We start from the raw sequence: 24,873 nt of genomic DNA on the forward strand, positions 1-24,873 counted from the left end.
GTGGGGGCCACCTATCAACCAAACAAGAGATGTACAAGCCAGACCAAATCAGGATGGTATAAGCTGTTCTGTAAATCTGCAGGATGGTCAACAGATTAGGTCAGTGCACTCTATGCACTGGTGGTGTCATCCTTGGCACCAGCCAGGTTCGTGAATGCGGTGGGAGACGGAGTGGGGCAAGAGAAGGGAAAAACAAAGTTCAAGGTTAAAATAGTCTTCTGATTAAAAAAGGAGACCAAAAATGCTATTAGCTGAGATATTTAAAAATCAGTGTCAGCCTTTAAATCATGCCAAATCAAGACAGAAGACACAAACATGGAAGGCAAAGAAGAAACGTTCAGAATAACACAAAAACTGAAGATGACAATGATATTCACAGATAACCAGCTCTCAAGTAGTATAAATATAGACTGAGCAAGTTTAAAAAAATCTATAGCTTGTCTTAAAAAAGCTAAACCATCCTATTTCACCTCTTCTTGTTAACACATCACAATAAACAAACAGGCACGTAGAGGCTGAGGCAAACAAAAGGAGTCCCAGGGTTGTGTTAAAAACCTTCTTGTATAAACCTGAGCAACTTCACTGTGCCTCAGCTTACATATATGCAAAAGCTGTGTATACTGCATTAGGTGGATTTAACAATAATTTGGTGATTGAATTACTGCTCAGTGTAAAACTCTGAGAAAAGTTAAATAATTCTGCCATTTGTGGTTACCTGATACATCTTTTCTCCATAAAAAATACAGCCTTGTTACAAAGAACAAAGAGGATTTAAAAGTGCCCTCTGCTTCTGAAACTGAAAGAGGCTCTTGAACCCACAGTTCAAATCCAGACTTTAAAATAACATAAACACCATTAGACTTTCTGAAACATGGACCATCGTGCTGCACAGCCACCCTCCGTGGAGGAAGAGCCATCGGTGAGCAGATACAGGACACAGCCGGTACCTGTCTGCACTAACTCCCCACCAAGTCTTCACAAGGAAACTCCCAATGTACTTTATCTTCTAGTCAAGAACAGGTGTCCGAGTAAATAGAGGTGTCACAAAAATCTGTAGCTATTAGGTCTCAGACGAAGAAAAGAGGAAGTTGAAGGAAGACTGAAATAACTATTTCAGGTTCACAAGAGAACAGCTATAATAGCTTCTGTTGATCCAAGTAATTACAATACTGCTTCATTCGCTTTGATTATGAATTTTAATTTTGTGATACCTATCTTTCTTTGCTTGGCCTCACAATGGCTAGACAACAAATCTGTGCATGACTGTGCTGCAGTTTCATTTTTACCTCTCAACAATTAGAACTCTTTGACAAAGCACATCTTAATATTATCTGTACTTCCAGATAAGCTGGGCTGCCACCGCAATGCTCCATCAAGATTGGGTTGATCGTCAGCTTTTGATTTTGTTGCTTGTGAAAAATCAGGAAGTGTGGACATGGAGAGGCAAGAACTGAAGCACCAACCCAAACAGTAATGGGGCTTGATGCCTGTTCCCAAAACCAAGCACTTGAGATACCTGGGAAGCCCAGAGAGCACACAAGGTCATCTCTTCCTTAGTTTAACTCCTCCTCTTTTGTAACTCTCTGAGTTTAGCACCTGCTGAACAGACAGAAGAAGAAATACTTGGGGGTGAACACCAAGGGAAGACTTCCTTGCAGAACATTTTTGTTTCGTTCTTCATTAGCAGGTGGGTGACAGCCATACATAGCGACGTGGGTGAGCTCATGGGGGTTTCATGGAAGACAGAGCGCCAACGTTCATTCCCAGGAGGCTCCGTCTCACTTATATGACACCCACGTTCACACTGCAATCACAACTGCACCAGCTACAGTTGTCTTGGAGCCTCTGCTCGCAGGATGCTGGTTAAAGATATCCTATATCCCAACCCCTTCCCCCATTATCCGATGTCCTCTGACAGCAGACTCAAACTCAGGATCCTTTACGGTAACAGAGAGATTGACCAACAGTTTTACCACTAATATCATCCGCCAAGGAAGTACTTTTCATTATATGTTTTAAAACATATATTAGTCTGATCTATTAGCCTGATTACTTATTCCTTACCAACTTCATAAAACAACACTAAAGTAGACCAGCGATACAGGAGCTTTTGATGTTTGCAACTTGCTTACAGCACCCAAATATAAGAGACAGCATCATTGCATTAAGAAATGTCACATCAAGGTTTCCAGTAGCTTCAACATCTTCCATTTCATTAAATGAAAAAGGCGGTAGAGAAAGGAGGAAACCGTATTTCTGCTCCACGTACTTGACAAATGCAAGAAACTGCATATAAAAGAGATCATCTGACACAATCTCTCTGAATCTTGCTGAAACACACAAACAAAGCGAGATCAACCCAGGTAACTAGAATTTGCTTCCATGATTTTGGGGTTTAGGCAAATGGTTTAAAACCCAAAAGTTTCTGGATACCTTGGCTGAATGCTTTCAAATAATGAGTACCTGCATGCAAGTATACTCGCCAGTAAATAGCAGGTTTCAGAATTCAGGACATATCTATCTCCACCACTTCAGTCTTTCAATGGATTAACTCCGTATGACAACTTAGCTACAAGTCTCAGCCTGGAAGCAACTTCCCTCCTCCCTCCACCTAAATCAGAGTCAGAAATGCTCTGAAGGAGATTAAGGAGCTGATTTTGCAAAGCACAAAGCACTGACCTAAATGTGTTCCCATTTAAGTACGTGGAGGTTCTAAATGTGACTGAAACGGCAACATTCAGTCCAACCCTTTATGTTTTTCAAGATCTGTGTAAGCTTTTAGAGCCTCTCATTTCATTTAAAGCAGGTTTCACCATCTCTAGAAATGTTTTCTGCTCATCTACTTTGCTACAAACATAGTGACAAATTGCACATATGCATATTTTGCCTAATCTAGAGACACGAAAGATTTTGTGCTTCTCCTGCTAGCTCTGAAACTGCAACAGCTGCATGTGATGCCTTCGCTTGTGCCAGCGTTTGGTAGCAGTGCTCCCGCATCCAAGAGAGATGGCTGCTTCAACAAACAACGTGCTCTGTAAGTTTTTACGCCAGGCAAGGAAAACGCAAAATATAGGCCAGCTGCATTTCTTATTTTCATCCATACGACACTGTTAAATCAATGGGATTTGCACAGATTAGCAAAGGACAAAATTAGCCTATTTTAGTAATGGTAAAATGACATTAAGCCTATAACCCACCTCACACTCCCAACACTAATTACTTCCCAACTTAATGCATGGGAAGGCTCTTCCTGCCTAAGAGTCATGTCAAATGAAAATAAAATAGTTCTTTTTTTTTCTTTTCTCTCTTTTAGACATGATATATTTTAAAACTGAAAGCATTAATCACTTCATTTTCCTTCAAGAGTGAAAAAGGAACAGAGGCTGCTATGCCACTTGGTTAGAAACAGCGGACCTGGAGGCTGCTACCTGAACCCTGAGCTATTGCATCACAGCTGGACATGATGTAATTCCTTTTGCAAGATGAAGCTCATACACCAGGGAAGCCGCTGTTCCCCTCAGCTGCTCCTGAGACTCCCGCATGTTAATAACAGTGCCTGTATTGGAACATTCGGATAAAATGTCGCCGAGGTTTTGAAATTATAACCAGAAAATGTGCTGTGGTATTAGTTCTGCTAAACATTATAGAAGCTTGAATTTTAGTTTTTATTAGCCTCTGCAAGGCTGAATTTCCCAGAACAAAGTAACTGGTGTCTCAAAATCATCTGAAAATGGTTTTGTTGTCCTCACGCTAAAGTTCTACATCCCCACCTGCTGAGATACATATAAAATGGCTAATCTGAGAGCAACTCACACATTGGTTTTAAAGGGACCCAAATATAAAATGGGCTGAAGGGTACCTAGGACAATGCAGAGAAATACGCTTCGCATGTGTCGGGGACACAAGCGCTTTGGTGTCACATAAGAAATCACCAGGCACCAAAGGACCTGCTGCAGCTGCCCATCTGTCCGCTGCTCCTGGTGCACGGCCACCACAAGCCAGCTCAGCCTACAGCTAGAGTGGGTTACTCCATCTGTAGCCACTCAGAAATAAAGGGGTTATTTGCCTTCAATGCAGTGAAGTTGCAGACTTTTTAGCAGGGCCTGTTACAACAGGACAAGGGGTAATGGTTTTAAACTAAAGGAGGGGAGATTCAGGCTAGACATGAGGAAGAAATGTTTTACAATGAGGGTGGTGAAACACTGGCACAGGTTGCCCAGGGAGGTGGTAGATGCCCCATCCCTGGAGACATTCAAGGCCAGGCTGGACGGGGCTCTGAGCAACCTGATCCAGTTGCAGATGTCCCTGCTCATTGCAGGGGGTTGGACGAGATGAGCTTTGAAGGTTCCTTCCAACCCAAACCATTCTACGATTCTGATTAACACAGAGCCCACGTGGACACTCATTCAACAGTCACCCCTCCAAATATTTGGCCTTGAATGCATACCTGCAGCTGTGGCACTGGGCAGAATCCCAGCACGGGTCCACGCACGGTTTAGTGATCCCAGGGTGGGCGACTCTGACAGCATCCCGAGCTGAACCCCTGGCTGTTGTACATCAACACCGATGATTTTCGTAGCATTTTCGTCCAGAAGGCAGTTTATTCTGGCTGCTTTTTTTCAAGCTGCTCACATCCATTGCTCCCTGCACCCTCAGCAAACGCAGGGCTGGTTTACAGCCTCTGCCCTAGGGACTGCATCTCAGCAGTGTTGCATGTGTGCACTACAGTTTCAGTATTATACTTTGGGACTGCTCAGAGCGAAATGCATAAAATGCTAATGTATTACTAGACTCCTACAATATTTTTAAATAGCACCTCTGGTATATGGAACTATTTTATAAGCAAGTCAGTGTTCTATGACACCAAAGATTTTTATTTTATCTTTTAAAGTTTAAATACCACAGAAAAGTGGGTGTTGATAGGATCTGCCAGCAGCACAAACAAAATGTATAAATCCAGACTAGAAATGAAACCATCTCTTCACAATGGGGAAATTAAGGCAAAACAACAGAAAAAAAAATCCACAACATACAGCAGCTTACATATATTGAACAAGCAGGTAGAACGAAGAATTTAAAGCACATTTGGACATGCCCTTCTTCAGGCAACATGTCAAAACCACTACTGCTCCCCTTCTCCTTGACAGACGGTATGACTGGGCCCAAAGCCACACCACCAAGTTGTGATCCTGGCAAAACCCACAAGGTAAATAAGGCTGGGCACAAAGTGTGACTGGATGGGAGGCATGTGAGTGCAGAAGGATGAGATGCTGGCGATTGAGCAAGCAGCACAAACTGCTCTGAAACAATGCTCCGGTGCAATGCCAACAGTGCTCCGGAGCTAAACGCTACGTAGCCAGGGCTGTATTCATCTCCAGCTGGGGCCCTCACGCGTTTAAAAGGTTAAACGCTTCAAATTTCCTGGGCAAATCCCAATTCTGTTCATTTTTCTTCAAGCTACTAAAAACCAAAAAACCAACGCACACACACACACAAAACCCCAAAACAAAAAAAACCAAACCCACAATTATCCAGTTAACATTTAGTGAATTTTGTTTTCTTCTGTGCTGCTAGTGTAGCATGAAGATGCAAGAAAGTGCTACTGTGCTCTTTTGCAAGACAGGATATATTTCATGAGTACCAAACCACCTATACGTGTGCTTTGTAAGAGCAGCAGATTCTCTCAGAGCTAAAAAAACACCGACTAGATGCCAAGTCACATTCTTTGGGCATTTTCTTTTATTTTAGCATTGTGTAGTGGAACCATCTGCGTGAGACCCAATCAATAATCAAAGCCAGCCACAGCCAGATGACAAATCTCGCTGCTTCTGCAGGTTTAAATGTCAAATTACTGATGCCATTCGAATTGTGGTTCGCTTTTAACTTCAGATCAAAGCTAACATAGCCGGGAAGACAATGCTTTCCACCCTCCGCCTTCCCCCCGCTCCTCGCTGCTCTGAAATCATCTGTCTCTAAGCCAGAAGTCTAAATGGAGTGTAAGGCAAGTTCAAAACAGAGAAGGTTGACGGGAGTCTACTGCCAATTCCGCTCTGCAGTCACAGCTTGCTCCCACAGCTCCATTAGCTGCCTGCAATCAAGGGCTGCCGACTCAGTTCTGCTTGCTGTCCAGGTTTAATAGGTTCAGCTAGTTAATGAGCAATGGCTAGATTGCATTCCAAGACTTCACATCATTCACAAAGCAATTAAGTGTACACTCCTCGGTCTCCTCCAGGAGCTAGAGTGCCTCGTTCTACTGAGAGGATAAATGCAGGCCACAATTTTTGAAACTGAATAGCGCGACACAGTGGGAAACCATCAGAATATTCACCTTCTTTAAGTATCAAGCTGAATGCATCGTTCCTTTTCCACAAGCCTCTGAAGGGCTCCCTTACCTGTACACCCCTGGATTACAGATCGCTCTTGCCCGATGAAGCCAAGAGCTGTAAACCACTGGAAGCATCTCAGTGAGTTGCTGACAAAGCAGGCTAGGGAGCTGCCGTGGTAAAGAAATACAAGAGATTTAATTTGAAAGTCACTGCAAAGGCAGGAGTGCCTTTTACATGTATACTTTGTATACGTTCCCAGCAGAGGACTGCAAGGCACCTTGCAAACAATGAAAACGCTTATCTTCAGATTTACACAACTCAGAAGCTAAGTGACTTGAGCGCTCAGGCATCCCTCCCAAAACCAGGACCATGCCCCTGGAGGATGGGGCTACCTCCAAGGGAAGAGGAGCGGGAAGAGCAAGCATCTTCTCTTTGACTCGCACATGCCCATTCACCCCTCCATGCTCCTGCACTACTTTAGTGCTGTTAATGTATGTACCATTACTGCTCCAATGCCCCTTCCAAATGCTTCTGTCTTGTTAAGCTCTCACTTCCAGGGCAAAGATCCCACTGTTAGAGGGAGGTGACTTCTCTGGTGGTAAAAAATCCTCAGCGTTAAGTGGTTGATTCACAGCTGGACCAAAGCTGGATCCTCAACATGCTATGAAAGAACAACTTAGGTTTGCGGGCTGCCTTTCCTAGGCTGTGCGGCTGAACCTGATGGAGAAAGGAGTCCTGCTGCCAAGGACCTGTCTTTTCTGTCTGTGAAGGGACTGAAAAAACATGCTGCTTCTATCTTGCACCAAACGTTAGGAGCCATGACCACAGAGCTAGTAAGTATATGGCAGCCACATCTTGAGAACAAGGAAAGAGATGCTAGGCATACGTTCTTCTCTCCTCATCCCATGTACAGCACTCATACATGAGACTTACAAAAGCCTGGATACTTACTGGTTTATAACATCACTACTAAAAAGAAAAGAACAACAACAACAAAAATCTCAAACACTCAAGATCCCTTGACAAACTTTTTCTGTAAAACCGGGAATCAAATAAATCTAACTTGGACAAAGGGATCTTCCGAATTTTTAAGAATCGGATTAGCCAATCACTAAACCCACATTGATTCAGTTTACCTGAGTGAAGACACACAGAAGTATCCACTATCTAAAGTGGAAATGAGTTTAAGGACACAAAAATACCTCTTCAGTCATTTACCAGAAAACTCATCATTAAACTTTAAAAAAAGACTGTCACAATAACACGGACTGGTTGTTTTACTTTAAATGCAAAACCTTGGTATGAAAAGGAAGCACAGCTGAAGAGTTATAGAAGTTTTTTTTTTTCTATTATTCTCTGTTTCCTTCACGCATGCCAGTCAAAACTACAAAATACTTGTGGGAGAAATGCACAAGGCACAGTTTCACATTCCAGAAGATCTGTTTCCATGTGCTGCGTACAAGCCAGGCGACCACCCAGGAAAGTCAGGCAAACACGAATTGGCCCACCAGTGCTGCAATTGCACACTAGCAGCGCTTCTCCATCAGTGCTTTGCCCTGTATTTGCGACGAGAGGTAACCACCAAGCATTACGAGCGGCCGAACCTGCAGCAGGGTCACCTCTGTGTCTACTTTGAAATAATACTAAGGAGCAGCTCTGCATTTTCTCCTCTTGACAAGCTGTGCCAAGCTCAGATGGAGTGCTAAAATATTTTGAATGCACTATCCATGAGAAAAAAAAAAAAAAAGCAGATAATCTTAATAAAGGAGCCTGTAATATGAACAGCTCGTATCTTCTCAAACCCTTCCATCCCCTGTCCCTTTGCTCTCCATCACACTTTTGCCCCAGTTTTACTAAGGAAAGGCAAGCAATGGTGGGTCATCTGTAGTCTTGGGAAAGGGTATGACCAGCTATTTGCCCTCCTTGGAGCCCACGACTATGTTATTTTCTTTTCATACGCTGATCACAGAAAGATGTGGTAACTGTTTCAGAGTCACTGAAAAGGAATCAGTCTCTTGGCGGCCAAGCTGGCTGAGAAACTCTGCTGGCTGGAGCAACAGAAGTAGGCACAACTTGCCTTTCACAAAGCAGAAGGCATTTGTTTTTAGTTAACTGGGTAAAGGGTGGTAAAACTCAGCCAAGTATTTATTTACTGGACCGGTGTGACTGCAGCGGGAGAGGAGGGCGAGATGTGTGTAAGGTTTTTGTAATCCCAACCTTGGAAGGGAGGTAAGTGAACTTTGGTTTCACTGTTGGAGTAAAATAACACAGAAAGCCTGTGGTATGAGATGTAGAAACATTGATTTATAAAAGGGATGTTCTGTCAGGGCGTGGGGGGAAAACCAAAACCAAGTCTTTAGCGCTTTTCCAAGATGATTACCTTTGCTACATCTGTTGGACATTACTTTCTGTCAGTTCAAGACATCTGAGAGCACAAGGGGGTAACAAGCTGCTAGTGAGGCTGTTGCTTTGCAGGAACCATGCTGTTGTTTCAGCAGCGAGGAACGCTGACTGTATCCTGGGTGATGCTGAAGCGGGCCCCTCTGATCTCTCCAGTGGGAACACTAATTAAATTTAACAAAAGTAACAAGTATTAATGAAGCCTTACCTACTATCGACACAAAACGATGCTCAGCCGTGTTATTACTGGATGATACTTCAGTACATGCCAACATGTGGCCCCACCAGCTGTGGCCCCACCAGCTGTGACCTTATTTGTCTCTCAGTCATGTCCCCCAGCTTGGTCCAAGGGTAACATGCGAGGGGTAGGCAATGAGAGACCCCAACTCTGGATTTGTAGTGGCTCACGCAAACATGACTGACTTTCAGGGCATGGCAGGGTACAAACATGTGGAGGCCTTCCACCAGGGATGGTACCAGCTGGGGATGCTGCAGTGGCTCACTGGATGCGTGGCAAGGAGCAAGGAGCAAATATAAAGAGGAAAAAGCAGATGACCTCGCAGTGCTTAGCTGGAGCTGTCAGGCAACAGTTAATGCTGAGGAATCTTGCAATTCTGTTTATATTCTTTCACCACAAACAGGTGTTGGGAAGCCCAGGATGGGAGGGGCATGCAGATAAAAAAAGAAAGAGGAACCGCGTTTTTTTCTGACGTGCGTGATCTATTCAGATCAATCTTTTTTACTGACAGGCTCTTTTCCTGGAATCAGCACGGACGCACAAGTGTCACTTTCAGGCCCTCCGATAAATAGACAGTGTACCTCAAACGTGTGGGTTATGCTACCTATTTGTGGTGGAGGATGACATGGTTTTGATGGGAGTTCTGGGGGAATTAAGTAATTTTTAACAGAGACATTATTAAATCCTCCAGGCTTTTTCAAATTCTGATTAGTTTTGCTGGTTTGCTTGTTTGTTTGTTTTATTTTCATACTGTTATAGTCATGCAATGTCACATTTACCATCTGAAGAGGAATAAAGGATGGATCTCCAATGACATCCACCTTGTTTCGTCCCTCGGACACCTTGCATACAACCGGGCACCAGATTTTTACACCAACGGAGCATGTACAGACAAATGCTTGACCTGCAGATCCCCCCACCCGCTGCTGCTGCTTGTCCGGTGCCGCGGCCAACTCGCTCTCCCCTTTCTTCTACAGCTCTTTGTTGCTGAATGTCAGGGTCATCAGTGCCACCAGCTGACATGATTAGTGTGGCTGACATTACATCCCTGCTCTAAAGGAAGCAGGCAGAGGGCAAAGGAAAAAAAAAATACACCAAACAATAAAACAAAAAACACCACCCAAAACAAAACCTGCAGCCATTTTAGGCAGAAGGAATCAGGCTCAAATAGACATCAGCAACCCCACTCTTTCCAATTAAAGAGAAGGTCCTGGCACTGCAATAGACGTACGCAGCATTTCAATGTGCTCTCATGCTTCTAAAATCAGTACACTTCTGCTGCCCCAACACATATCCTGGAGGTGTGTGCCAGTTCTTGGAAATCAAAGATTAGGGAGGGGGAAAAGCAAAACGGCTAAAAAACCCAAAACAAAACAGAATCAGACAGTAGATAAAGCCTGACCTGTGATTCAGCAGATTTGAATGTTCAGAAGTACAACAGCCCGTGCACTACTGAAAGGCAGCAGCAGTCCATTACACGTATTGATTTGCAGCACTTTGTCAGCACTAATGATGTTACCTCATTAAAAGAGATAAATGCCCTACTGTTCTACCAAAAGCATCTGCTCCTTCCTCCTTCTCGCCTGTTCTCCAGCGGGGCCCTCAGCAGCAGCACAGCAAAATAAAATCAAAATCCAACACTAAACTCACTTAGAGCTGCTTACTAAGGTTGCTTTTTTTGTTCTTGTTTGCTTTTTTTTTTTTTTTAATTTTTACATTTCCTACCAGGTTCTCTCTTCTCTTGACACCGAACAGGCGCATAAAACGAAAACAAAGCCCTGTGAACCACCACAGCCCTCCTGCCAGCAAAGCACTTTTCAGAAAATAAACTCACATCTACCTCAGATAATTCATTCACTGTTAGGTAAAACGATATGAGCTGCAACTTCGATCACAACAGGTGATGTGATAGGTAACGTGGCGATAATGACTTCTGTCCGTTGACACTCAATAATGTGTTGCCACACACAACATACCGGTTTTGTTTTTGACAGATTCCTTGTTACATGCAAAGGTAGCAGTTTACCATAATGAATGTTTTATGCATAATTCCTTTGTGTATAGGGTCTCCAAAGTACACATTATTAAAGTCTATTAAACTCTCTATTTAGCAGAATTACCAAAGTGCCTTTGGGGAAATTATTACAATGAAGCTGTACCGGTATTTAAATTTCAGTTGTTTAACAATCTTTTCCTAATCACCAAACCAGGTATCTACATTAAAGTGCAGTGAGACGTCTTCCAGCACAGCATAAATCTGTCTATGAGCTGCTTATGGAAATTCATTTAAAAAAATGGGTATTTCAACTTGGCATGTTTTTCATAATTAGCCTCAGACAGCTACTGCTTTAAAATAATATGAACTCCTTCCTGATCCTCTTCACCAAGCAGAGCACTCCACAATTAAGCCTGGTTACAGAAACAATTAGCTATTTGCAGCCATACAATTTATATCAACATATCAGTATTTGCAAGATACCAGTCTATTTAAGGAAAATTTAGCCAACAAGATCTTATTCTTTAATTTTGTATGAGAAAGGACCTGTCCTTGCATGGGACTGCATGGCTTCACGGATGGAGCAGCCCAAAAGCTGCTCAAACTCGGTGTGTGCCCAGGTCCCTCCTCTGGTCCAGCTACTAAACTCTCTGCATTTTGTGTAAGCACCAACAGAGCAGCTACTAACTGTTGGTTGTGCCTCTCAGGCCATTTCCCCTTGAAATACGGCACACTATAGCTACAACTAGCCACTCTCTGAATATGCCGGTTTTCGTGGCAATGAGCCAAACTTAATTCCCAAGTTGTAAATGTGTGCCCATGCCTCCTGTGACAAGAACAGGCATTTTAACAATGGGAAGAGTCTCACGTTTCTCAGGGGAGAGGAAGCAAATGTCATCATACTAGAAATCACGAGATTCAGCTTCCTGGGGTACAGAAGACCTAGATCCTAACCTTTCTGATTTCCTCCATGACCTTCAATAAATCACTGTGTTCTTGCCTCCATTTATCACCAGTATGAGGGTGATATTTCATGCTCTTTGAGATGCCCAGATGTACTTAGGTTCTATCTATGGGTCAGTCAAACTCTCCAGCCAAGACAACTGAGCAAGCACCTGAACAGATGTCTTGTCCTTGCCACTCCATCACACTGACAGTTTTACAACTTCAACACTAGTTCAATTCTCAGCCAACTTCAATGACAGAACCGACATGAATATTCTGTAAAATGCTGACAAAAATCTTATGAAACCAGCAGTCACAGAAACAGAATACAAGCAATGAAGAGGAGCTGTTCAACAGTGCTTCTCAACAAATTAATATGCAGAATTTAGGCCAGAATTCAAAGTTTATGTTCAAATACAGATAAAGAAGGACTGAAGTAGTAATTGGAAGCTGGTATGCAAAGGTACCTCTGACAAGTATGAATCAAATAATGTCCATACTTTTTGGCTCTAAGGCAAATTAAAGACCCTCTGGCAGGCCTACACAATAAAGCTGTTTCCGAAAGTCCTCCAGAAAACAATCATTGGAAAAAAAAAAGCACAGCAAATGGATAGACCTGTTTTAGCCATACACTAATTCCCTATGAATCAATGGACAAAAATACTTCCTTTCTCCAGTTACAAACCCTGAGCCAAACCACCTTCTCTGTTTTACAAACGCAACTTCATTGACTTTGCTCAAGTTACATGGCACCAGAGCAGAGTTTGTCCTTGCATGCAACGGGAGGCCAAATCTTCGACAAATAAGAAATGAGACAATCTGCTCATCTTAACTGAAGTGGGATGAGGAACATCCCTTTCACATTTAAAAAGGAGACATACGTATAAGAGAGAGAAGGGAAAACACCACTAATTTCACTACTTCAGTTTGCCTCTCCATTAGGAAAGACTCTTGTATCCTCAGAAAGGACATGTTCTTTAGACTTTTAAAATTACTTTATTGGAAGATCCAAAGCCAAAGAATATCAGATGTTTGCTTAGAAAAGTATCCAGTATCTACCTCACTATCCACTGCATCTTCCGCCCAGTTTGACAGGGGTGGTAGATTAAGAGTGCAGCTCTACTGCAGGCTGAAGCCATCAGTCCCTTTTTGATATCACTTGCTCCTTTTCCTCAACCCTACTTTCACGAGCACGAGGGGAGATGCTTCTGCTGAGTTGCCCAAAATCCAACCATGTCTTCAGTTTCGTTAGCTATTGGCTGGATTCACTCCATCAAGCATCTCATGGTAGGGCCTCATGAGCACCAAAGCAGGTGCAAGAGGGAAGCGGGGGGGAGTCCTGGTCAAGGACACAGTGGGGAGAGAAAGGGGATGAACAGCCATAACTGGCACTGGCTAAGGCTGCCACTGAACCTTTAGTGCCTGATGCCTACCAGAAGACATCATAGAAACACAAGATACAGTGCGCAGTGTGGCATTTAACATGTGTCTAACATTCTGTGCTGGTTTTGGCTGGGACAGAGTTAATTTTCTTCATAGCAGCTGGTATGGGGCTATGTTTTGAAATTGTGCTGGAAGCAGTGTTGATAATATAGAGATGTTTTAGTTATTGCTGAGGAGGGCTTACACAGAGTCAAGGCCTTTTCTGATTCTCATGCCACGACACCAGCGAGTAGGCTGAGGGTGCACAAGGAGCTGTGAGGAGACATAGCTGGGACAGCTGACCTCAACTGGCCATAGGGATACTCCATGCCATATGACATCATGCTTAGCATATAAAGCTGGAGGAAGAAGAAGGAAAGGGGGGGATGTTTGGAGTGATGCTGTTTGTCTTCCCAAGTAACCATTACATATTATGGAGCCTGGCTTTCCTGGAGATGGCTGAACACCTGCCCACCCATGGGAAGTGCTGAATGAATTCCCTGTTTGCTTTGCTTCCATGTGCAGCTTTTGCTTTACTTGCTGTCTTTATCTCAACCCATGAGTTTTCTCACTTTTACCCTTCCGATTCTCTCCCCGACCCCACCAGGAGGGAGTGAGTGAGTGGCTGTGTGGTGCTTATTTGCCAGCTGGGGTTAACCCCACATTCTCATGTCCCAGTGTTTATCATACCAGATGACAGACCTCACAAAAGCACCTGGCAATACGACATCACTTTCTTTCCAGAGTATTGGGTGTAGATGTGGTGCGGCCTTCATTTGTTATTGCAGCATGTGGACAAGCAGCCACCTCAGCCAAGCTGTTGCTTTGTCTCTCCTGCCACCTACTGTACTGAAAATCAAAATATGTGTCACCACCTCACGTGCATCTCTACTTCTGTTTGGAAATACCAACCTTTAGTTCTTTTAGAAGTACCACTGTGTGCTTGTTGGAAGTCCCTGCTGTCACAGCTCTTCCAGTGATGCTATCCAGCGTTTCTCGATGAAGGCTAAATGCAGCACTTTGAGCTCTACTGAACTCACTGATGCTTCAGGGTTAAAATTAGCATTAAATACAAAAAATTATCTAGAGTTTAGGGCACGAACTCCTCTCCCCCTTTGCCCCACAGAGAATTAATCACATTAGATTAATTTTAAATGGTGAACAGGCCATGATACCACATAAACCTCCATCCCTTTATTTGCTGTTATTTCCGATGACAACACTCACAAGGGGCAAAACCCAGCAGAAAAATAACTTCCCATTGGGCATGTGACTGTCAGCCCGTGGGCAGGGGTGAAACTCTCGCTGCACTTCAGCTGCGTAACCAAATGAGCGTCACCCAAGAACAGGCCCGCCAGATGCAAGAGTCTGCTTCAGACCGTGGTTTGCCCTTGTCCTTTTCACCTTTCACTCTCAAAAAGCACAGCTGAGCGAGTCTGGCTGTGCCACCCATACCCTCGGCAGAGCAGTGCCATCCATGCGAGATGTGATACCCACGCGAGATGTCCTCCGTTGGAGCGGCACACGGTCCTGTTGTCTCCAACATCACCGGCTTGTACTCAAGTGGTGCTTCCAAGGAGAAGACAATTAATAACCACCTGGGTTCTGCCATCCATCTGAACGGCATTAATCACAGTGAATGGCATTGAGAAGGGCAGCAACAAGTCTGAGCTGGTCCAGCACAGCCCAAGCCCACCACAGGGGCTTCAAACCCATTCATGGTACTATGTGGGAGCCAATAAGCAACCAACCCTAAAATGAGTAGACAGATATTCCATGTTAATTATTTATGCCATCCCCTCAAAGAAGGCCTGACAACTTTATTTTTTCAGTATTTTTTATTAAGTTCGAGAAAGTACGCAAACAGAAACAACAGGCTGAAGTTGCTAAAAGAAATTTCATTATTTTTCTAGTAAGAAGCTACACCGTGGGTGCTGGTTTATTTTCCCATATATGGCATTCCCTTTTACCTAATCAACAGCTTAGGGCTCTATGACAGCAGATATCTTTGATAAAAAGAGTATTCTGGTGAAGGAGGAAGACATTCAACATTTGCATGATCAAGTAAGCTATCAAATGCATTTATTTATGCTGTGACCATAGTAATCGAGCGGTATTAAATGTAGAACTGAGCATCAGTTACACGCATTTTAAATCTGATCTTTCACTGGTTGCAGTAAGGAAATCATTGACTGGCAGGACTCTTTAGGGTCTTTACAAGCTGCAATTAGAGAAGCGGATACAGAAGATAAATTACTCCTGCAAAAGCAAGTCTTACTTTTGAAAGTAAGAGTGGGCCTTTCATCTTAGCACTGAGAATTTGATCAACTGAGAAAAAAACCCCCACTAATATAACTCCACTCATTCATGGATAAATATCTCTGAAAAATGAGGACATCTCCTTAAACAAATCTGACAAGGCTGTAACTAAAAATACTTGTGCAACACACAGAGTTTGGTACGGACACAGGAAAATGACTGACATGAGTAACTGGAGTGTCTAATCCCAGCTATTTAGCCACCAAAATGCCTCACAAGCTGTAATACTTCTACTTAATGGCAAATATGGCTCACAAATATCTATTAAACATTAATGAATTTATCAGGGAGCAACAGTACGTTCCCATTAATTGCACAAAGGCTGCAAAACAGTAAAAAAGACTTTTTTACAGCATGTGATCAGAAGCAGCTTTTGCTGACACCAATTTAATTTCTAACAGAATCAAGGCAAAAAACTAAAGGATCACGTTACCAGTTAATAATGATACAGGAACTATTAGTGAAAAGCTAATGGAGTGAACAGAGCCTTAAAACAACTTGATATTTTTTAACACAAACTTGAAAAACCTGCTGCTGCTAGGGCAGTGTCAGAGGGCGCTCACAGTTCCTCGCCAGAAACTCTCAGACAACTCTCAATGATCCCTAAGAATGCTCCAAGGGAATTACAGAAGCAAATTTTATACAGGCTTGTGCTGTCAGGATTGATGTCTCACTAAACAAACAGGCAAAGTTTAATCTCCAGAAGGACTTCTACCTCTGCTGCGCTTGACCAAATGGAAGGGAAAGAGATTTAAGCTTGTTTGGTCTATGGCCGATGGAGACTTCCTAGCAGAAATGGAAGTCAGCGGGTGATAAGCTGCTCCCAGAGCTTCCCTTGCTTTGAGAGGAGCGGGAGCGGCTGGGAGCTTTTTGGAGCAGATTCTCCAAACAAGCTGTTAAGAGAAGCCGCTATCCAGAAGGCTCAACAGGAGGAAAAGGAAGCAGGGAAATCAGAGTTAATGGGATTTGGCTGCAACCAGAAAACAACTAGGTTTCCAAATACCTTACGAACAGTCCTGCACTTCACTGCTGCACCAGTTCATCACTGGATGAGAAAAACTTCCATAGATGTAATGCCTTAAAAAACTCCATGGAAATGTAGATTCATCTGTTCAGAACAAAAATCACCTCTCCCCCTGGGATGCCCTGTAGATCCATACATGAAGAAGAGGAAATTGCCACCACTACACCATAACTTCTGTGACTTTCTGAAAGGGGGAAGCTGTCAGGCTAGAGATTTCTTTCTTTTGAGGTTATTCAGTAAGTCCCAGAAATGAACACTTGCCATACATGGAGGTCATCATCCAGCTCATCTTAGACATCACTCTTCAGCCTGTCTTTCCCTCTGTGGAGGATTATAAAGCTTACCCAAGTTTTCTACAAGAGGCAATTGCTATCTGATCCTGTCAGGTGGGATAATTTGAGCTCAAAAGTAGAGAGTTATCTCATTCCCAGAGCGTCTCTCCTTGGCACAACTTCAGATCGAGGAAAGTTATACAATTACGGCACAGAATAAGGTCTTTAGAAGGAAACATGGTGCTCCCAAGCCCAGAGAAAAGCAAGCAAACAAAACAACGAAAGTTACATCACTTTGGAAAGAGCAACGTCAGCAAGAGGTGCTTGGTGCCTCCTGCACCAAGGACCTCCTGCTCATCCTCCAACCTACGCGAAGAGCGAGCTGCTTGCTTAAGGCAGCAATGAAAGAAAAATTACCATAGACGATGCCCTCTACCTGTGCAAACTGAAGCCAAGCGTGGGACATGACACAACACGTACAAACTCCAAACTCATCCTTCCTCAGATCCCAAAGGAGGCAGCGCCGCGGTATGTGCAAGGAGGGGAGATACTGGCAGTAGAGAAATTTCTGGTCTAATCGTGAGAGAGAGGAAGAGGCAATAGGAGCAGAAGAATAAAGATGATAGGAGAAGCGAGATAAAAGGATTACAGGGCTGATAGCATCTTATAGACAACACAATTTTAGAAAAAGGGGAGGAAGTTGAGCAGCCGTGAAAGAGGGGGAAGGAAGAGTAAGGCTGATTTTCCCCGATAGTCAGGTCATGAACAGTTCCTGAAACCTGTCTAGTCAGGCTGGATGTCCAACGTAAAGATGCCAAAAGCCAGGCATTCAGCATCTTCAGGGTGGAAAAAGGAGATATTGGTCTTCTAAGTGCCACAAATAGAGATGAAGCCACTGAGCTCACAACTGATAATGAACATGAACAGTTAACAGAGGAGTTATGCAGAATTGTCCACCAAGACAAAAAAATCTTAAAAACTTTGGCTCCCCACAACCTTCTTTTCTTTTGGAAATCCCACAGCCTCTGCTGGGAGATTAGCTTCATAAAGTGAGAATTTAACTGGAATTGCAGCTCTGGGTAACGACGGGAAGTGTTGCTCACAGCAACAGAAAATGTAGGATAATTAGGCATTTTGGGGGAGAGGAGAAAGAAAGTTACAGTAACTATGCAAACAGCACAAATATCACCACTGTCCTTCCCTGGGACCTTATGAGGATCTCAGAGCAATCTATAGCCATTTCTCCTCCAAAGCTGCTGTGCTATGGCCACATCTTATTGCATGGTCTGGGTCCAGTCCTAAGCCTGGCCATCTTTATATTCTTATCCCACTCCTTGTCCTCACCCCAGACATCAGCTGTAAGCTGAGGGACAGGGACCCCGTTGTGGGTCTGTGCAGTGCAGGACCCCAGCCAGGACTCGGGGTGCTGCCAAGTGCTCCTTCAACATAATTAACGAGGCGGCCTGATCAAGAGACACAGAAGACAAAAGGTTTCCACCAAGTGAGAAAACTCTTAAGTGTGAGAAGTGAAAGCCCTCCCCATGCCGAACGTGCTCAGCCGGGTAGGGCAAGTGGGCTGGGAAAGCGAGCTGTCTTTCAGACAAAAGTGTGAAAAAGAAGCAGGAGGAGAAAAAAGGGATGACAAGGTCAAGCAGAGGGAGGCAGGCTCCAGACAAACCCTCCCCAGACGAAAGCACCTCAGTGGACACCACTGTGGAGTCTGCAGAAGATGCTGCTCAGTGGGGGAAAGGGTCAAGTTAAAATATAAACCCACACTTACGCGCTCCTGTGAGTTCCTTAACTGCAGCCGAGAATTTAATTACATGCTTTGCGTTGGACTTGTTTGATTGCACATTTTCCAATTTCCAGTCCCAGTTTCTGCTCCTACTCTGATTTTTAATATTGGTGTTTTGTCCCTGTGATAATTCAGATATTGCCCTGCTAAGAAATCTGGAGTAACTGGAAGTTATATTAACAATATTTAAATACAGCCCATGTCTATTTAAAGGTTTGAACGCATCTCGTTAGAACACTGCATAAATTAACCCAACCTAATTCTCCAGGATGCATCAACATCTAAAAAGCCCCAAGTTTGATGTTCTCTCTTACCACCCACTTAAAAAAACCAAAACCAACATGTTGGGGTTAGCTTAGGTCGTAAACGATAACAAAAATCAACATTCAACTGAATACATGCAATTTACTCCCCAATGTAATGAAGATCATGCCATAACCAGTTCAAAACCAAAACAAGAGGCTCTCCCCCACCCCCACCATGCACATATTCCCCCCATTTTCACTGTTAATGACTCCCCAGCGCATCCTGCCTGTTCGGGATCCTGCATCCCTCCCTCCATCCCTCCCCACCACCTGAAACCATCCCAGGACAGAGGGAAGCTCTGCTGCTGCCGTCGGGCTCCCTCTCCCCGCCACCCCGCTCGTGCTGGCGGCAAGACAAAGCAAACTCCGGTTGCATCACGGAGCAAACTCATTTTGCAGCAACCTCCCAGCCCGGAGTTTACCGCTACTGTAATCCGGTGCTGTCAACAACACTGCCTTTGTTGTGCGCGGCTTGCTTGTTGGTTGGTTTGTTGGGATTTTTTTTTTTTTTTTAATTGTTATTATTTATTTTTAAGTAGAATTTTTGTTTTCAATGAGTAATCTGTTTTCGAGTGATTTCTCCTCAGCGGTGGCTCCACCCTGTACTGTAAACGAGACATTACCTTATACAAGAATGAATCTGCTGCATTCCTCTGTCTAGCTGCCTCGCAGCACATTTCCTACGCTCGCAGCAGCCCCGGCAGCGCACGCTCTCCCACCCCTTCCCCCCCACCTTTTTTTTTTTTTTTTCCTTCTTTTTCTTTCCTTTTTTTTTTTTTTTTTTTTTCCTTTTCACTGCCTTGCTGTGTTTTTGTGTAAATGATCTCACATGACTCAACAAATCCATCTGCCTGGAGCAGGCCAAGTTTGGAGCCTTCCCAGGAGGGAGGAGAAGAATTGCTTTGTGGAAAGGACCTGGAGCTTTGCCCTTTCTCTGGCTCAAATTACCCGCCTGTCAGGCCTGACGGATTTGGCTAAAAATAAAAGGAAGCGGGCCGTGAAAAGGAGATGAATGAGCTCAGCAGTTCCTTAGATAACATGGTCCTGGTGTCGCCCAAAGCTCCCAGAGCAGGAACTTCGGATGCCAGACATGTAAGTGCGGTGCTGCAGCCGAGGTGAACTTGGCTGCCTGGGGACCCAAAAAAAAAAAAAAAAAAAAAAAAAAAAGGGGCAAAATAAAAAGGGCAAAGCCAACCAGACGCTGTTGGAAATAAACGGATTAAAGACGTGCAGAACGGGAAAACTGCCTGCTGCAGGTTTTGAGCTTGTAGAACGGGAGATTTACGGCGTTTCCAGTGGGGAAAGGGGGCATGGGGGGTGTGGCGGGGGACACATGTGATGTCAGCCTCCCACCCTGCCCGGGGAGCCTCAGTATCCTCCCTGCAAATGCCTGCCCAGTGCCCGCAGCAGGTATTAAGCACTTAGTTTGGCAATGTAATGACACACTGCAACAATCTGTAATGCGAGGCAGTCAGCAAAGCCCTGGCTTGCAAAGCTCTTTCTCCTAACCATTAACCATATGTTTGGCTCCACCGCCGCCCGAGCGAGCGGGTGTTCCAGCGCACCATCTGGTTTCTATCCACACAAGCAACTGCAAAGCACAGAGTATTTCCCTCTGGAGCCGTGTCTTCCTCCCCGGCTCCCCCTCCCCACCTGGCCCCCCACTCCTCCGTCTTCCTCCTTCACCCCATTTTAGCAGTGGCCTCGTTTCCCCGCTGTGATGCTCGAAGCGCTGGGGTCCATACGCCGCCCCGCTGAAGATGCGGCAGAAGAGCGAGGATGCTGCGACGTGCCACCCCCCGTGAGCTCGCACCCCTGCACACACACACACAGAGGGATCGCATCCCTCAGAATCAATGCTTGGGGTATCACATGTAAAAAAAAAAAAAAAAAAAAAAAAAAAGGCACATTCTTAACCGGTCCAAGAGCCACTGCAGCGCCCATCACATCCCACTCACACACAGGCGCACAGGGAGCATTCAGCTGGGATTACATCAACTCCATCCCAAGACTGCAGAAGGACTTCAAGGATGAACCGAACAACAGGAGGACAATTAGCAGTGTTTTATCCTGCCCCCAAACAGGGCTTTCTAGGCACATTGGGTGTTGGTGCCACATCCCACCAAATTAAGAAGATTCTGGATGGAGGGAGGCGGGGGGGAAGAAAAGAAAAGGAGAAAAAGAAAGAGGAACGGAATGAGAGAGTGCTGAAGAAGGAAGAATGAAAATATTTACTCTCCATGTGATTACTAAACAAGCTCTTTCTGAAACTATAAAAAAAGCTTTCAAGTGCTATATTTTAGAAGACCTTGTACCATATGTTTGCTTTACGATTTTATGAATTCTAACTACTATTTATGTTTTTAAAGCACTTCCATCTTTCTTTTTATTTCTGAAGTCACCTATGGGAGATCAGCAGTTATGTTCCTCTCAGGTCGGCCAATTTAAGATTAATCATGACCTAATGCAAGTATTCAGGGATGCAAGCAATAGGATATTCAGCAAATCCCACACTTGCTCCTTTAAAATAAGTTTATACTCTGCAATGAGTCACACATACAGTGTTTATCCAAGTTACCAGTGCTACAAGGAAAAAAAAATATGCCCATTACATTTGCAAATACATACAAATCACAGCTGTAAGCACCCAACTGCTTACACCAGGACTTGTTTCTATGAGTGGATATTGATTTTTTTAATAATGTGTCATTATACCAATGTTGATACAGCAACTATCTTCCCGGAGTATGCAATTTAATATTAAAAAGAAGCTGGCTCTAGGAAATATCAAATCCACACCCATTCACATGCTGTTTAAATATCCTTCTTGCTCATGAATATAGCAATGCAAAGCCACAACTGTGGTTTTTTCCACCTAGCATCTAACAAAGAAAATGCAAAGGACTCACCAGTTAAAACCAGCTCAGTCTAAGGCAACCAGCTCTGCTGATCTGCCACTTCAGCAGGCACTGGAAACCAAGAGGCTATGTTGAAAAACATGCACTTTTTCCAAATCTCTGCATACATGTGAGAAATCAGTGCATGAAAAAGCATGCTGTAGACCCTTACCCTGTAATCAAATACGTGTGGGGAAAACCCATATGCTTGTGAAAAGCCTGATGACTTCACTGGGATTGCCTAAGAAGTTTGAGGGTAGGATCTGGCCCCAATTATGAAAGGGCAGTGCAATTAGCACTGTAAACTCCCCTCCTTCATCTTCCACTCCCCCTCGGTGAGGGAAACAATTAAAATGATTAAAAACATAAGAATTGCCTTTTAGCTAGCAACTTACATTTCCTGCAAAATAGGACCTATGTATGTTAAAGTCCATTATTTTAAGATAAGATTGTTGCAAACATATTAGTAGCATGCTTAAATGTCACACATCAGGTTTCCTACAACCATGCAATAAGAAATTGTCTTCATTCACACACAGAAAACAACCAGCGGTAGTCCTCTAAAGCAGTAAAAGTCTAGATCTGGGTCTTTTAGCAGATAATGATCTCTGATCCAGAAATCTTTAGAAGGAGGAATTCAAGGGAAATATTTATAGATTCGGAGTTGTGGAGTCTGAAGGGACAACGAATCATTTGACTTTCTACGATAAAACACGCATGAAGCTTCCCCACCTACAATGATGCAGCTGTAAGAGTTTGAATTAGAGAATCTCTTAGGAAAAACAAAACAAAAAAACCCCAAAAAACCCAGAAACCAAAACAAAAAAAATGACATCAGATTTAACAGCCTGACATAAGGATGGGAACACCCGCAACCCCAGCAGTGTTGTGCTATTCAGCAATCACCCATGCTGCGGGAACGCTCACACCCTCTCGCCTGGTCTGAATTAATTTCACAGCCAGCCACTGGGTCTTGTTATACCTTGTCACCTTCCTCTACTCCTCAGTCCCTGACAAAGGGCCACTGTCAGCCTGAAACCCAGCCAGTTTTTAAAGCATAATAAAAAGCGGTGCCACATTATTACCTGAATCCACCGAGTCCTCCTGCCAACAATGATGTTTTCGCAATCACATTTTTCTGTTTTTAAAAACTTCTCTCTTGCCTCATCGCTCTGTGTGAAAAACAACACAAATGAGAAAATCGATTAACTGCATGTGATTATCTATTATTTGCATTACAGCAGTTGGCTTTCCCAGCAGATGTTTAGGTCTTTTTTTTTTTTTTTCTGCCATGTGTCATAAAGATATTTAAAAAGAAAAAGTCCTTTCCCCAAAATTGCTTGCTGACCAAACAGAAGTGACAGAGAACAAACCATTTGGAGGGGTGAGCGAGGTACCACAGCCCATCCTTTGCAGACCTGCACAGGAGAACACAGCTTTCCTGTGCCCAAATACTCTGATCTCTCCCCAGGGCACCCTGCCTGGCAGCGCCGGGACCAATGCCAAGGAGACACTCCGTGCCACCAAAAGCAGAAATACGGGGGAAGAGAGAGCTGCTTAAGTTTCTTTCAGTTTCAGTAGTAAATACATGCCACTAATAACTGCAGCAGTGATGTAAAAATAATACTTGCAAAATTACATCAACAGTAAATTACTTAATCCTACAGTTTCCCTGAACTTTGCACCTACAACACTATTTAAGCAATGACTCCACTTAAAATTCTTAAAAGGTTCTTTTAGTGTCTGTGTTTACTCCGCACTTCACATATTAGTAGCTTTAAGCTTCAGTGTCAAATTCTTCTGCCAATACACCAATGAAGCAAAGTGTACACTTCATATAAGAAATTTCCATACTTAAATAAAGAAGAAAAAAGCCCATATGGTGGAAACCCAACTAAGATACAACCTCAAAAAACCCCCACCAGCCTCTCTGAATAGCCTAAAGATGCATCATAGGTAAAGAAAAAACATAACTGCATTTTCAGTACTGGAAATGCCATTGATATTGATCGGTATTTCATTGCTTTCTCTGAAAGCAAACAAAACAAACCCCTTCACTTAAGGAGATACAACTCAACCATCCGCACATGATCCCTTGTCTACCTCCATATGGGCATATGAATTAAATGCAGCCACGCAGCGCAGGGTGAGAATATGGCTGTGATACCCCTCCTGCCATTTCAGGGCTCAGGCATTTGGCATACTCTGTCCATCATCAACAAGGACGTTTGCCAGAAAGTTTTGCTGCAAGGTTTCAGTTGCAGTGCTCTGATAGAGACATTCCCAAAAAAGTGGCTGGAAAGGCTCAATAAATTCTGGCAACCTCTGGAACAGGAAGTTTAAACCTGGGACTAGGCAGGTGCCACACAAAGCAAAGATCGTGGTCTAGTCCAGGGCTGAGGAGGAGAGAGCTGGTCTTTGCCTCTGGCATCTGCTCCTGACCAGACAGGGCCACCTCCTGAGCAAGGGCAGGGACCAACCCTCTCCCCTGCTCCAGGTGACCTCCCAGCCAGAGCCCCGGCAGCCTGGAGTCATCTACGCTCAACACAGAGCAGCCAAGAGCTGAGCCAGGGGATAGCGGGGAAAAATACGTCAGAATGGGAAATTTCACTTAATGGGGACGGAAAATTGGAGGCAGGATGGTGAGAGAGTGACAACCCGGCTGGGCACGGATGGCTGCAGTAGGTCTGTGCAGTGGCTGTGCAGCGGCGGCACTGCCAATGCATCATCTTCAAGCCTCTACAACACCAATGGACACCGTTTGCCATTTGTTTGCATCCTGCCTTTTTTTCTTGTGTGTAGCAAAGCTCCGTTGCAAGAGAGAACGCTGTCGATTTGAGAGACTGAAATGGGAGGGAAACGTGGCAGGGGAGCGCTGCCGCAGCGGCTCCCTTCGCTCTCTCCAGCCGCAGCAGATCCCCACCGCGCTCGGCA

The 24,873-nt window shown here is 44.1% G+C and overlaps 1 protein-coding gene across 3 annotated transcripts in view; it reads right to left on the reverse strand.

Moving 5' to 3' along the window:
• Positions 1–24,873, reverse strand: part of BACH2 (BTB domain and CNC homolog 2) — a 187,438-nt gene that overhangs the window by 121,558 nt on the left and 41,007 nt on the right. For 2 of the 3 annotated variants that reach the window (XM_065632173.1, XM_065632171.1), the window contains exon 2: positions 23,025–23,111. The gene's annotated coding sequence lies outside the window, so the exon portion shown is untranslated. Of the gene's footprint in view, positions 1–21,951; positions 22,012–23,024; positions 23,112–24,873 lie in introns of all 3 variants that reach the window. The other variant, XM_065632172.1, reaches the window with a different exon arrangement.

The sequence above is a fragment of the Caloenas nicobarica genome, chromosome 3 (genome assembly GCF_036013445.1).
Source record: "Caloenas nicobarica isolate bCalNic1 chromosome 3, bCalNic1.hap1, whole genome shotgun sequence".
NCBI lineage: Eukaryota > Metazoa > Chordata > Aves > Columbiformes > Columbidae > Caloenas > Caloenas nicobarica.